General features: G+C 46.7%; 1 long non-coding RNA gene across 1 annotated transcript in view; it reads left to right on the top strand.

Annotated features, from left to right (window-relative positions):
- Positions 1-2,584, top strand: part of LOC139278719 (uncharacterized) — a 44,810-nt gene extending 42,226 nt beyond the window's left edge. Inside the window, exon 6 of the long non-coding RNA XR_011596340.1 lies at positions 2,112-2,584. This is a non-coding gene — a long non-coding RNA (uncharacterized lncRNA). The remainder of the gene's footprint in view (positions 1-2,111) is intronic.
- Positions 2,585-15,170: the final 12,586 nt, after the last annotated feature.

Here is a 15,170-nt window from a genome sequence, read left to right as displayed (position 1 = left end):
AGACAGGAATGTACAATTGTTGTAGTTCATCCATGCGGTCTCTGAATGTCTGCCATTGCCCATCCACAGTCAACCCCTTAAGTATCATTTGCCAATCTATCCTAGCCAATTCACGCCTCATACCTTCAAAGTTAGCCTTCTTTAAGTTCTGGACCATGGTCTCTGAATTAACTGTTTCATTCTCCATCCTAATGCAGAATTCCACCATATTATGGTCACTCTTCCCCAAGGGGCCTCGCACAACAAGATTGCTAATTCATCCTCTCTCATTACACAACACCCAGTCTAAGATGGCCTCCCCCCTAGTTGGTTCCTCGACATATTGGTCTAGAAAACCATCCCTTATGCACTCCATCAAATCCTCCTCCACCGTATTGCTTCCAGTTTGGTTAGCCCAATCTATGTGCATATTAAAGTCACCCATTATAACTGCTGCACCTTTATTGCATGCACCCCTAATTTCCTGTTTGATGCCCTCCCCAACATCACTACTACTCTTTGGAGGTCTGTACACAACTCCCACTAACGTTTTTTGCCCTTTGGTGTTCTGCAGCTCTACCCATATAGATTCCACATCATCCAAGCTAATGTCCTTACTATTGCATTCAGCTCCTCCTTAACCAGCAATGCTACCCCACCTCCTTTTCTTTTTATTCTATCCTTCCTGAATGTTGAATACCCCTGGATGGTGAGTTCCCAGCCCTGATCATCCTGGAGCCACGTCTTTGTAATCCCAATCACATCATATTTGTTAACATCTATTTGTACAGTTAATTCATCCACCTTATTACTGATACTCCTTGCATTAAGACACAAAGCCTTCAGGCTTGTTTTTTTAACACCCTTTGTCCTTTTAGAATTTTGCTGTACAGTGGCCCTTTTTGTTCTTTACCTTGTGTTTCTCTGCCCTCCACTTTTCCTCATCTCCTTTCTGTCTTTTGCTTTTGTCTCCTTTTTGTTTCCCTCTGTCTCCCTGCATTGGTTCCCATCCCCCTGCCATATTAGTTTAACTCCTCCCCAACAGCACTAGCAAACACTCCCCCTAGGACATTGGTTCCGGTCCTGCCCAGGTGCAGACCGTCTGGTTTGTACTGGTCCCACCTCCCCCAGAACCGGTTCCAATGCCCCAGGAATTTGAATCCCTTCCTGCTGCACCACTGCTCAAGCCACGTATTCATCTGCACTATCCTGCGATTCCTACTCTGACTAGCACGTGGCACTGGTAGCAATCCCGAGATTACTACTTTTGAGGTCCTACTTTTTAATTTAGCTCCTAGCTCCTTAAATTCGTTTCGTAGGACCTCATCTCTTTTTTTACCTATACCGTTGGTACCAATGTGCACCACGACAACTGGCTGTTCTCCCTCCCTTTTTAGAATGTCCTGCACCCACTCCGAGACATCCTTGACCCTTGCACCAGGGAGGCAACATACCATCCTGGAGTCTCGGTTGCGGCCGCAGAAACACCTATCTATTCCCCTTATAATTGAATCCCCGATCACTATCGCTCTCCTACTCTTTTTCCTGCCCTCCTGTGCAACAGAGCCAGCCACGGTGCCATGAACTTGGCTGCTGCTGCCCTCCCCTGATGAGTCATCCCCCTCAACAGTACCCAAAGTAGTGTATCTGTTTTGCAGGGGGATGACCACAGGGGACCCCTGCACTACCTTCCTTGCACTGCTCTTCCTGCTGGTCTTCCATTCCCTATCTGGCTGTGGACCCTTTCCCTGCGGTACGACCAACTCGCTACACGTGCTACTCACGTCATTCTCAGCATCGTGGATGCTCCAGAGTGAATCCACCCTCAGCTCCAACTCCGCAACGTGGTCCGTCAGGAGCTGGAGGCGGATACAATTCCCGCACACGTAGTCGTCAGGAACACTGGTGTCGTCCCTGAGTTCCCACATGGTACAGGAGGAGCATATCACATGACCGAGCTGTCCTGCCATGACTTAACCCTTTGATAAGCAACAACAATGCTAAAGTTTACTCACTGTTATAGAAGAGAAAAAAGAAAAACTACTCACCAATCACCAGCCAATCACTTACCCCCTTGGCTGTGATGTCACCTTTCTGTTTCTTTCTACTTCTTTTTTGCCTTCTCCCTGTAGGTGCACAAGTACGCCTCTCCACGCACCTCCTCACGCTGCTCCCGACTGCCGCCGCGTTGGGCCTTTTTAGGCCTCTCGCCGACCCCGGAACTCACGCCTCTCCACGCACCTCCTCGACGCTGTATCACACTGCTGGATTATGTTCCTGATGCTAGATGCATTGCATATTATGTTATAGTATCACACTGCTGGATTATGTTCCTGATGCTAGATGCATTGCATATTATGTTATAGTATCACACTGCCAGATTATGTTCTTGATGCTTGATGCTGGATTATGTTTTGATACTATTAATGAATTTTCACGCTGCTGTTCATTATTTTATTTAAGTCTCTCAATGAAGGTTACAAAGTTTACAATGTCACAATGTTCAATACATTTTTTCTCTACCTTAACCATTTCTGTGTAGTGTCTCATTTGCAGAATAAGAGGGGGAATAGTCAACATGCTGGGATAGAGTGGCCAGGCAATAATCAAACATATCGTTCACTCTTCAAGCAAAGCGTTCAATTCGGAATTGTCGTCGTAAGGCTTTTGCAGCAGCAAAATTTCCACAATGCCTCCCCTGTGGTTGTGGTGCTGGTGGCCCGGGTTCCTCTCCAGGCTCCTCTTCCTCGTCTTCATCCTCCTCCTCCCCTACGCCCCCCCCCCCCCCACCCACCTCTCCTGAGGTGGTCCTGCAATCCTCATTGGCAATTCCTGTTCCATCATAATTGCTAAGTTGTGTAGCATGTAGCACATCACAATCAACTCAGAGACCTGCTGAGGGGAGTATTGTAGTAAGCCTCCAGAGAGGCCCAGGCATCGGAAGCGCTGCTTGAGCACTCCAATTATCTGTTCAACGATGTTGTGTGTGGCTGTATGGCTTTCATTATTACGATTCCCGGCTTCTGTCTGAGGGTTCCGGAGCGGGGTCATGAGCCAGGTGGCGAGGCCGTAAACTTTGTCCCTGAGCATCCAGCTCTGGACTTGTGGTTGACGTTGCAAGATGAAAGCATCATGGATGCTCCCTGGATATTGGGCATTGACTGCCATGATGCTCTGACTATGGTCGCAGAAGATCTGTACTTTCAGGGAGTGGAATCCTTTTTGGTTTCTGAAAAGCTCTGCATTCTGCAAAGATGTTCGCAGGATGACGTGCGTACAGTCAATGGCACCCTGAGCCTTGGGGAAGCCAGCAAATCATCCAAAACCTACAGCCGTCTCATTTTAGGTCTCCCTGGTCATTGCAAACTTTGTGAAGTCCATTTTGCATGCGTACAGTGCATTAGTCACCAGGCAAATGCAGCAATGTGTAGCGTGCTGTGAGATGGAGCATATGTCCCCGCTGATGCCTGGAAGGAGCCGGAGGCATAGAAGACAAATGCCACAGTCACCTTCACCTCGAGTTTATTGCAGTCCTGTTGCCGCTGGTAAGCTATAGGTCTGCCTGTACAAGCTGGCATATCTCTGTCAGCACTTCTTTTTGGAAGCGCTGCCTTCTAATGCACTGTGCCTCAGAGAGCTGGAGGTATGAGCAATGTTCCCTGTAAACTCGTCGGGGGTAAGGCCTCCTCCCCAGGCGTCTGCAACCTCTTCGATTACGTTGCAAATGATCAACAATAAGCCTTCTTCCAGCTTGAAGCTGAATGAATATAGCAGCCAGGATGAACGGCTCCCGACCTAGGATAGCCCCCATCTTTTAAAATGTCCTCAAGTGTCCTTTATAAAACAAACTAGAAACTTACATAAACCTTTACAATCAAAAGTATGCAGTAACGCAGCGTTCTTCTGCCAATCCTTTTAATCACTCACAACTGCAACTTTCTCCTTCGTTTTCAAGATGGTGCCATTAATGCCTGGTGTGCCCTGGGTCCGTCTGGTTTTTCTAGGCGGACTCTAAATCGGGTGAAATGTTCTAAAGTTCCGTCCAGGGCGTTAGCGCAGTGATGCACGGCAATTTACATCATCCCAACGGTCAAGACAGCAGTGGGGCAGTAAGTGTTAGAAACATAGAAACATAGAAATTAGGTGCAGGAGCAGGCCATTCGGCCCTTCGAGCCTGCACTGCCATTCAATAAGATCATGGCTGATCATTCACCTCAGTACCCCTTTCCTACTTTCTCTCCATACCCCTTGATCCCTTTGGCCGTAAGGGCCATATCTTACTCTATTTTGAATATATCTAATGAACTGGCCTCAACAACTTTCTGCGGTCTAGAATTGCACAGGTTAACCACTCTCTGAGTGAAGAAATCTCTTCTCACCTCGGTCCTAAATGGCTTACCCCTTATTCTAAGACTGTGACCCCTGGTTCTGGAACTCCCCAGCAATGGGAACATCCTTCCTGTCTCTAATCTGTCCAATCCCGTCAGAATTTTATATGCTTCGATGAGATCCCCTCTCATTGTTCTAAAATCCAGTGGATTCAAGCCCAGTTGATCCAGTCTCTCCTCATATGTCCATCCAGCCATCCCTGGAATCAGTCTGGTGAACCTTCGCTGAACTCCCTCAATAGCAAGGACGTCCATCCTCAGATTAGGGGACCAAAACTGAACACAATATCCCAGGTATGGCCTCACCAAGGCTCTGTACAACTGCAGCAAGACCTTCCTGCTCCTATACTCAAATCCCCTTGCTATGAAGGCCAACATGCCATTTGCCTTCTTCACCGCCTGCTGTACCTGCATGCCAAACTTCAATGACTGATGTACCATGACACCCAGGTCTCGTTGCACCTCCCCTTTTCCTAATCTGTCACCATTCAGATAATATTCCTGTTTTTACCACCAAAGTGGATAAGCTCACATTTATCCACATTATACTGCATCTGCCATGCATTTGCCCACTCACCTAACCTGTCCAAGTTATCCTGCAGTCTCTCAGCACCCTCCTCACAGCTCACACCGCCATCCACCTTAGTGTCATCTGCAAACTTGGAGATATACATTCAATTCCTTCGTCTAAATCATTGATGTATATTGTAAATAGCTGGGGTCCCAGCACTGAACCCTGCGGCACCCCACTCGTCACTGCCTGACATTCTGAAAAGGACCCGTTTATTCCGACTCTCTGCTTCCTGTCTGCCAACCAGTTCTCTATTCACGTCAGTACATTACTCCCAATACCATGTGCTTTAATTTTACACACTAATCTCTTTTGTGGGACCTTGACAAAAGCCTTTTGAAAGTCCAAATACATCACACTACAGCGCCGCTGGCGAGAGTTCCACCGGGGCAGCTCCTTTCACACCCAAGAGTTAACTATTCCGCCCCACCGAGGCGCTAAATGAGGTAAAAATCAGCCGAAAATCCAGCCCATGGAACTTTCCTCAGTTTTTAACTGATCACACTTTTTCTTATTTTTCAACACTCCTATTATATCAGGTATATTATTAATTAATAACTTAAGAAAATAAGAAGATCAGAATTAGGAGCAGGCGTATGCCATTCTGCTGCTCAAACCTGCTCCGCCATTCAATTAGATCATGGCTGAACTACTTCAACTCCACTTTCCTGCACTATCCCCATGGCCCCTTGATTCTTTTAACATTCAAAAATCTATCGATCTCTGTCTTGAGTAGACTCAAAGATTGAGCCTCCACAGCTCTCTGGGGTAGAGAATTCCAAAGATTTACCACCCTCTGAGTGAAGAAGTTTCTCCTCATTTCAGTCCTAAATGGCCCATCACTTATTCTGAGACTATGACCCCTGGTTCTAGACACCCCAGCCAGAGGAAACATCCTGCATCCAGCCTGTCAAGCCCTGTAAGAGTGTTGTATGTTTCAATTAAATCACTTCTGATTCTTCGAAGCTCTAGAGAATATAAGCCCAGTCTACTCAATCAGTCCTCACAGGACAATCGCCCCATCCCAGGAATCAGTCTCGTGAACTTCCATTGCACTCCCTCTATGGCAAGTTTATCCTTCCTTAGGTAAGGAGACCAAAACTCCACACAATACACTGGGTGCGGTCTCACTCGGGCCCTATATAATTGCAATAAGATGTCTTTACTCTTCCACTCAAATTCTCTTCTAACATACTATTTGCTTCCTTAATTGCTTGTTGTACCTGAATGCTAACTGTCATGTATTTCACCATCTTGCAATGACAATAGTTATGTAATTGTAACTCATGCACACTGTACCTGTGCCCCTGAAATGCACACCCTGACCACAGGGGGTGAGCTAGCGGGAGACACTCCTCACCAGGGCTTCCAGGCATAAAAGGGGAGGTCCCACCCAGGGTCAGCACTCCTTGGTCCTGGGAATAAAGTGAAGGTCACAGAGTGACCGTGTCTGATACATACATGCCTCGTGTGAGTTTGTAACAAGGTGAAGAAACTACATCTGGCGACAAGAAAAGGGAATCACCGAACCACGAGGATGGCCACCGGTGGCACAGAGGAACGCTACTGTGTGGGTGAGGGCTGGAACGACTTTGTGGAAAGACTCCAGCAGAGCTTTGTCACAAAGGACTGGCTGGAAGAGACAGCGGCTGACAAGCGAGGGCGCATCTGCTGACCAGCTGTGGTCCACAGACATATGCGCTGATGAAAGACCTGCTCGCACCCCAAAAGCCAGCTGACAAGTCCTTCGAAGAGCTTAGCCAGCTGATCAGTGAGCATCTCAAGCCGGCAAGTAGCGTACACATGGCCCGGCACCGGTTCTACTCTCTCCGGCATCGGGAGCGTCAAAACGTCTCGGACTTCATGACGGTACTGCGGCGTTTGGTCAGTCTCTGTAAGTTCTCCGATGACTGCCGGGGGGAGATGTTAAGGGACTTTTTCATCGAGGGCTTTAATCATACCGGCATTTTCAGGAAGCTGATAAAGACCAAGGACCCTCCCTTCAGTACCGCCTATCGCGCCTCCTGCTGGCCTCCAGGTCCCGGCCGCACTCGCTCACAGGAGTCCCGTCAGCGGAACTCCTCATGAAACGCACGCTCTCGACGTGGCTGTCCCTCATTCACCCACACCTGGCAGACATTGTTGAGGGCAAGCGCCGGTCCCAAACCGAGCTCCATGATCGAGGCTCAAGGGGGAGGTGTATAGAAATAGATGACCCGGTATTTGTTCTTAACCATGCTTTGGGACCCAAATGGCTTGAGGGCACTTTAATTGGCAAAGAAGGAAACAGGTTCATGGTGATCAGACTAAACAATGGACAGATATGCCACAAAAACTTGGACCAAGTAAAGACAAGGTTCAGCATAGACACGGAGGAACCAGAAGAAGAGCATGATGAGATAGCACCCACACCACTGCCAGCGTACGAGCAACAAAGACAGCCCTCAGCATGCACAGTCCCGGCGGCCAGCCCGGACAGGCCGGAATCACCTCAAGTGACAGAGGCGCGTGCTGAGGCTCAGCCACCAGAGCCACAACTGCGGCGCTCCACGAGAGAGCGTCGACCACTCAATAGACTTAACCTCTGAAACTAAAAGACTTAAGGGGGGAGGTGATGTCATGTATTTCACCATCTTGCAATGAAAATAGTTATGTAATTGTAACTCATGCACACTGTACCTGTATCCCTGAAATGCACACCCTGACCACAGGGGGTGAGCTTGCGGGAGACACTCCTCACCTGGGCTTCCAGGTATAAAAGTGGAGGTCCCACCCAGGGTCAGCACTCCTTGGTCCTGGGAATAAAGTGCAGGTCACAGAGTGACCGTGTCTGATACATACATGCCTCGTGTGAGTTTGTAACAAGGTGCAGAGACACTACACTAACGTTCAGTGATCCACGTACACCCAGGTCCCTCTGAAGATCAACATTTCCCAATCTCTCATTATTTCTATTTTTCTTATTAACCTGGATAACTTCACATTTTTCCACATTATATTCCATTTACCATGTTCGTGCCCACTCACTTAACCTGTCTATATCCCCATGAAGCCTCTTTGCATCCTCCTCCCAACTTGCATTCCCACCTAGCTTTGTATCATCGGCAAACTTGGATATATTACGTTTGGTCCCCTCATCCAAATCATTGATATAGATTGTGAATAGCTGGGGCCCAAGCACCGATCATTGTGATACCCCACTAGTTACAGTTAGCCAACTCGAAATTGACCTGTTTATTCCTACTCTCTGTTTTCTGTCCGTTAACCAATCCTCATTCCATGCTAGTATATTACCCCCAACCCCATGAGCCTTAAATTTGTTTAATAACCTCTTGTGTGGCAGCTTATCGAATGCCTTCTGAAAATCCAAATACACCACATCCACTGGTTCTCCCTTATCTATTCCAATAGTTACAACCTTAAAAACTCTAACAGGTTTGGTAAAAATGAATTCCCTTTCATAAATCCGTATAGTCTTTACCCAATCCTATTATTATTTTCTAAGTGCCCTGTTACCACGTCCTTAATAATAAATTATAGCATTTTCCCCATGACTAATGTCAGGCTAACTGGTCTGCAGTTCCCTGTTTTCTCTTTCCCTCCTTTCTTAAATAGTGGGGTTATATTATCGACCTTCCAATCTACAGAAACTGTTCTAGAATCTATGGAATTTTGCAAGTTGACAACCAATGCGTCCATCATCATCATCATAGGCAGCCCTCAGAATAGAGGAAGACTTGCTTCCACTCTTGACATGAGTTCTTAGATGGCTGTACAGTCCAATACGAGAACCATAGTCTCTGTCACAGGTGGGGCAGATAGTCATTGAGGGAAGGGGTGGGTGGGATTGGTTTGCTGCACGCTCCTTCCGCTGCCTGCACTTAATTTCTGCACATTCTCGGCGAAGAGACCCAAGGTGCTCAGTGCCCTCCCGGATGTGCTTCCTCCACTTAAGGCGGTCTTTGGCCAGGGTTTCCCAAGTGTCAGTGGGGATGTTGTATTTTATCAGGGAGGCTTTGAGGGTGTCCTTGTAATGCTTCTGCTACCCACCTTTGGCTTGTTTGCCGTGAAGAAGTTCCAAGTAGAGCGCTTGCTTTGGGAATTTCGTGTCTGGCATGTGAACTATGTGGCCTGCCCAGCGGAGCTGATAATGTGCAGTCAGTGCTTCGCTGCTGGGGATTTTGGCCTTGTCGAGGACGCTAACGTTGGTGCGTCTGTCCTCCCAGGGGATTTGTAGGATCTTCCGGAGACATCGTTGGTGTTATTTCTCCAGTGACTTGAGGTGTCTATTCTACATAGTCCATGTTTCTGAGCAATACAGGAGAGTGGGTATTACTACAGCCCTGTAGACCATGAGCTTGGTGGCAGTTTTGAGGGCCTGGTTTTCAAACACTCTTTTCCTCAGGCTGCCGAAGGCTGCACTGGCTCACTGGAGGCAGTGTTGGATCTCGTCATTAATGCCTGCTTTTGTTGATAGGAGGCTTGTGAGATATGAGAAGTGATCCACGTTATCCAGGACCATGCCCTGACAACTAAATAGTTTTACTATTTCTAGCCGAACCCTCCCTCCTACCACCACTCTCTCTATGGCCACTTCTTTGAAAGCCCTAGGATGTAGGCCATCATGTCTAAGGATTTAGCAGCTTGCAGTCCTAGCAATTCCGGCATTATTGGCTAAACTTGGATTATTTATATCTTTTTGCACTCTGATCTTTTCTTTTATCCCTTTTATTTCTCATCTTTAAGTTATCAGTTTTACTATTGCTAGCCGAACTCTCCCTCCTACCACCACCCCACCTCCACATTATTGGTTTAAAGTCCTTTCTACAGCCAATTTATCCTTTGCACTGGGTCCTTGGTCTCAGCCCAGTTCAGGTGCAGCCCATCCCAGCAGTATAGCTCCTTCTTGTTCCCGTACTGGTGCCAGTGACCCATGAAATTGAACCTCTCTTCCACTCATTGAGAAAATGGGCTGGATTTTAACACCGTCAGCGAGTCCGTGATGTGTGACGTCAGTGGTGGGTCCCGGCCTAAATGCTCACTTCAGCCTGATGTCCAAAATGATTTTCCCCGATTGGGCTTGTTAAGCCCACCCTCCGCCTTTCCCGACCAATTGAAGAGAGTGGATCTGATGGTATCATATGATGTGTGTCACCAGCCAGTTTCCTTAAAGCGACCATGCGCAAATTTATTTTGACAGTTGTGCTGTCAGTGTTCTATAGCATTGTGGTGCTGCAAACACCGACAAGGACTGCACAGAGGTGCACGGCTGCACAGAGGCTCTCCCATGACTCCCTTCATATGCTTATGGGGGGAGTCACAGCACACCAGGGAGGTTCTCTTACCTTTCAATGGGCGCATGAGTCCTCCCCAAGAGACCAAGACAGATTGGTTGCACATTGCACACGAGGACACAAGCAGGGATGTCGTAAGGAGAACCTGGCTGCAGTGACCCAAACCTTTGAATGATCTTAGCTCTTAGATCACAACTACTGTCGTCTCTCAGGACACCTAACGTGTCATTAAATCGACCTCCCGGTGACAGTAGTAAACCAGGCAAATCGAACGGTCCACTCCAAAGAAATCCTCATGTAGACCCAACCATCCGAACATGCCAACTTAACATCGAAGGCATCTCGCATTCAAAATGGAAATACCTCAAAAAGTTACTGAAGAAACATAACATCGATGTTCTGGTGCTTCAAGAAACACACATCGAACACATCCATCAGTTCCACACAAGAGGCCGTATCACAGGCTTTGAATTAATCACATTCAACAACCATCCAAATATGGCCTGGCGTGCTATGTTAAACAAGGCATTGAAGGCTGCACTTGAGCATACCAGTATTGCTGGAGTTTTCACTACAGCAAAGAGGCGTAGGAGAGCTAACAATCTCCAATGGCTACAAACCACCACTGGTACAGTGGCCTGACTCACCGCACCCTCCTGATCAACATCCATCCATCTTGGAGACCTTAATAGCCACCAAACAATGTGGGGCTAATGCAGATGCCAACTATAATGGAGAAGCAATTGTACTTTTTGATACCAAAGACGAGGTACGTTTCATAAGAACATATGAACATAAGAAAAAGGAGCAGGAGTAGGCCATTTGGCCCCGCGAGCCTGTTCTGCTATTTAATAAGATCATGGCTGATCTGATCTTTGACTCAGCTCCACTTTCCTGCCCGCTCCCCATACCCTTCAAACCCTTATCAGGCAAAAATCTGTCTATCTCCACCTTAAATATATTCAATAACTGTGCCTCCACAGCTCTCTGGGGCAAAGAATTCCACAGGTTTACGACTCTCTGAGAGAAGAAATTCCTCCTCAACTCAGATCTAAATGGGCGACCCCTTATTGTTAGACTATGATCCCTAGTTCTAGATTTTCCATTGAGTGGAAAAATCCTCTCTGCGTCCATCTTGTCGAGCCCCCTCAGTATCTTATATGTTTCAATAAGATCACCTCTCATTCTTCTAAACTCCAATGAGTATCGGCCCAACCTGAGCATCTTTCTTCACAAGTCAACCCGTTCTTCTCAGGAATCATCCTAGTGAATCTTCGTTAAGATGGCAGAGAGAATATAACCTATGTTTCCTCTCTAAAGACAGCAAAGGAAAAACATAGAAACATAGAAAAAAGGTGCAGGAGTAGGCCATTCGGCCCTTCGAGCCTGCACCACCATTCAATATGATCATGGCTGATCATGCAACTTCAGTACCCCGTTCCTGCTTTCTCTCCATACTCCTTGATCCCTTTAGCCGTAAGAGCCACATCTAACTCCCTTTTGAATATATCTAACGAACTGGCCTTAACAACTTTCTGTGGTAGAGAATTCCACAGGTTCACAATTCCCTGAGTGAAGAAGTTTCTCCTCATCTCGGTCCGAAATGGCTTACCCCTTATCATTAGACTGTGACCCCTGGTTCTGGATTTCCCCAACATCGGGAACATTCTTCCTGCATCTAACCTGTCCAATCCCATCAGAATTTTATATGTTTTTATGAGATCCTCTCTCATTCTAAATTCCAGTGAATACAAGCCTAATCGATCCAGTCACTCTTCATATGTCAGTCCTGCCATCCCGGGAATCAATCTGGTGAACCTTCGCTGCACTCCCGCAATAGCAAGAATGTCCTTCCTCAGATTAGGATACCAAAACTGCACACAATACTCAAGGTGTGGTCTCACTAAGGCTCTGTACAACTGCAGTAAGACCTTCCTGCTCCTATACACAAATCCCCTCGCAATGAAGGTCAGCATGTCATTTGCTTTCTTTACTGCCTGCTGTACCTGCATGCCTACCTTCAATGACTGATGTACCGTGACACCCAGGTCTCATTGCACCTCCCCTTTTACTAATCTGTCACCATTCAGATAATAACCTGCCATCCTGTTTTTGAAACCAAACTGGATAACCTCCCTCTTATCCGCATTATACTGCATCTGCCATGCATTTGCGCATTCACCTAACCTGTCCATGCCCCTCTGCAGCCTCCTAGCATCCTCCTTGCAGCTCGTACTTCTACCCAGCTTCGCGTCATCTGCAAACTTGGAGATATTACATTCAATTCCTTCGTCTAAATTATTAATGTATCTTGTAAATAGCTGGGGTCCCAGCACTGAACCTTGCGGTACCCCACGATCACTGCCTCACATTCTGAAAAGGACCTGTGTATTCCCACTCCTTCCTTCCTGTCTGCTAGCCAGTTCTCTATCCCACGTTAATACATTACCCCCAATACCATGTGCCTCAATTTTGAAAACGAATCTCCTGTGTGGGACCTTGTCAAAAGCATTTTGAAAGTCCAAATACACCACATCCACTGGTTCTCCCTTATCCACTCTAATAGTTATATCCTCAAAAAATTCAAGAAGATTTGTCAAGCATGATTTCCCTTTCATAAATCCATGCTGAGTTGGACGAATCCTGTCACTGCTTTCCAAATGCGCTGCTATTACATCTTTAACAATTGATTCCAACATTTTCCCCACCACCGATGCCAGGCTAACCGGTCTATAATTCCCTGTTTTCGCTCTCCCTCCTTTTTTAAAAAGTGGGGTTACATTAGCTACCCTCCAATCCATAGGAAATGAATCAGAGTCTATGGAATGTTGGAAAATGACCATCAATGCATCTACTATCTATCAGAACCAGGGGACACAGTCTAAGGATAAGGGGGAAGCCATTTAGGACCGAGATGAGGAGGAATTTCTTCACCCAGAGAGTGGTGAACCTGTGGAATTCTCTACCACAGAAAGTTGTTGAGGCCAATTCACTAAATATATTCAAAAAGGAGTTAGATGAAGTCCTTACTACGAGGGGAATCAAGGGGTATGGTGAGAAAGCAGGAATGGGGTACTGAAGTTGCATGTTCAGCCATGAACTCATTGAATGGCGGTGCAGGCTAGAAGGGCCGAATGGCCTACTCCTGCACCTATTTTCTATGTTTCTATGTTTCTACTATCTTTATAATGGAGAACACAGAAATGGCAGACCAATTGAACAAGTACTTTGGTTCTGTCTTCACAAAGGAAGACACAAATAACCTTCCCGATGTACTACGGGTCCGAAGGTCTAGTGAGAAGGAGGAACTGAAGGATTTCCTTATTAGGCGGGAAATTGTGTTTTGGGAAATTGACAGGATTGAAGGCCGATAAATCCCCAGGGCCTGATAGTCTACATCCCAGAGTATTTAAGGAAGTGGCCCGAGAAATAGTGGATGCATTGGTGATAATTTTCCAACAGTCTATCGACTCTGGATCAATTCCTATGGACTGGAGGGTTGCTAATGTAACACCACTTTTTTAAAAAGGAGGGAGAGAGAAAACGGATAATTATAGACCAGTTAGTCTGACATCAGTAGTGGGGAAAATGTTGGAATCAATCATTAAGGATGAAATAGCAGCACATGTGGAAAGCAGTGATAGGATTGGTCCAAGTCCGCATGGATTTATGAAGGGGAAATCATGCTTGACAAATCTTCTGGAATTTTATGAGGATGTAACTAGTAGAGTGGACAGGGGAGAACCAGTGGATGTGGTGTATTAGGACTTTCAAAAGGCTTTTGACAAGGTCCCACACAAGAGATTGGTGTGCAAAATCAAAGCACATGGTATTGGGGGTAATGTACTGACGTGGATAGAGAACTGATTGGCAGACAGGAAGCAGAGAGTCTGGATTAACGGGTCCTTTTCAAAATGGCAGGAAGTGACTAGTGGAGTGCCGCAGGGCTCAGTGCTGGGACCCCAGCTTTTTAAAATATATATTAATGATTTGGATGATGGAATTGAGTGTAATATCTCCAAGTTTGCAGATGTAACTAAACTGGGTGGCGGTGTGAGCTGTGAGGAGGACGCTAAGAGGCTGCAGGGTGATTTAAACAGGTTAGGCAAGTGGGCAAATACATGGCAGGTGCAGTATAATGTGGATAAATGTGAGGTTGTCCATTTTGGGGACAAAAACACGAAGGTAGAATATTATCTGAATGGCGGCAGATTAGGAAAAGGGGAGGTGCAGCGAGACCTGGGTGTCATGATTCATCAGTCATTGAAGGTTGGCTTGCAGGCACAGCAGGCGGTGAAGAAGGCAAATGGTATGTTGGCCTTCATAGCAAGAGGATTTGAGTATAGGAGCAGGGAGGTCTTACTGCAGTTGTACAGGGCCTTGGTGAGGCCCCACCTGGAATATTGTGTTCAGTTTTGATCTCCTAAGCTGAGGGAGGACGTTCTTGCTATTGAGGGAGTGCAGCGAAGGTTCACCAGACTGATTCCTGGGATGGCAGGACTGATATATGAGGAGAGACTGGATCGACTGGGCCTGTATTCACTGAAGTTTAGAAAGGATGAGAGGGGATCTCATAGAAACATATAAAATTCTGACGGGACTGGACAGGTTAGATGCAGGAAGAATGTTCCCGATGTTGGGGAAGTCCAGAACCAGGGGACATAGTCTTAGGATAAGGGGTAAGCCATTTAGGACTGAGATGAGGAGGATGTTCTTCACTCAGAGAGTTGTTAACCTATGGAATTCCCTACCGCAGAGAGTTGTTGATGCCAGTTCATTGGATATATTCAAGAGGGAGTTAGATATGGCCCTTGCAGCTAAAGGGATCAAGAGGTATGGAGAGAATGGGGTACTAAAGGAATGATCAGCCATGATCTTATTGAATGGTGGTGCAGGCTCGAAGGGCCGGATGGCCTACTCCTGCACCTATTTTCTATG

This window comes from Pristiophorus japonicus, chromosome 13 (assembly GCF_044704955.1).
Source record: "Pristiophorus japonicus isolate sPriJap1 chromosome 13, sPriJap1.hap1, whole genome shotgun sequence".
In the NCBI taxonomy this organism is placed as follows: Eukaryota; Metazoa; Chordata; class Chondrichthyes; family Pristiophoridae; genus Pristiophorus; species Pristiophorus japonicus.
The sequence above is the reverse complement of the archived record's forward strand: the minus strand, read 5'-3'. Positions and strand labels throughout refer to the sequence as shown.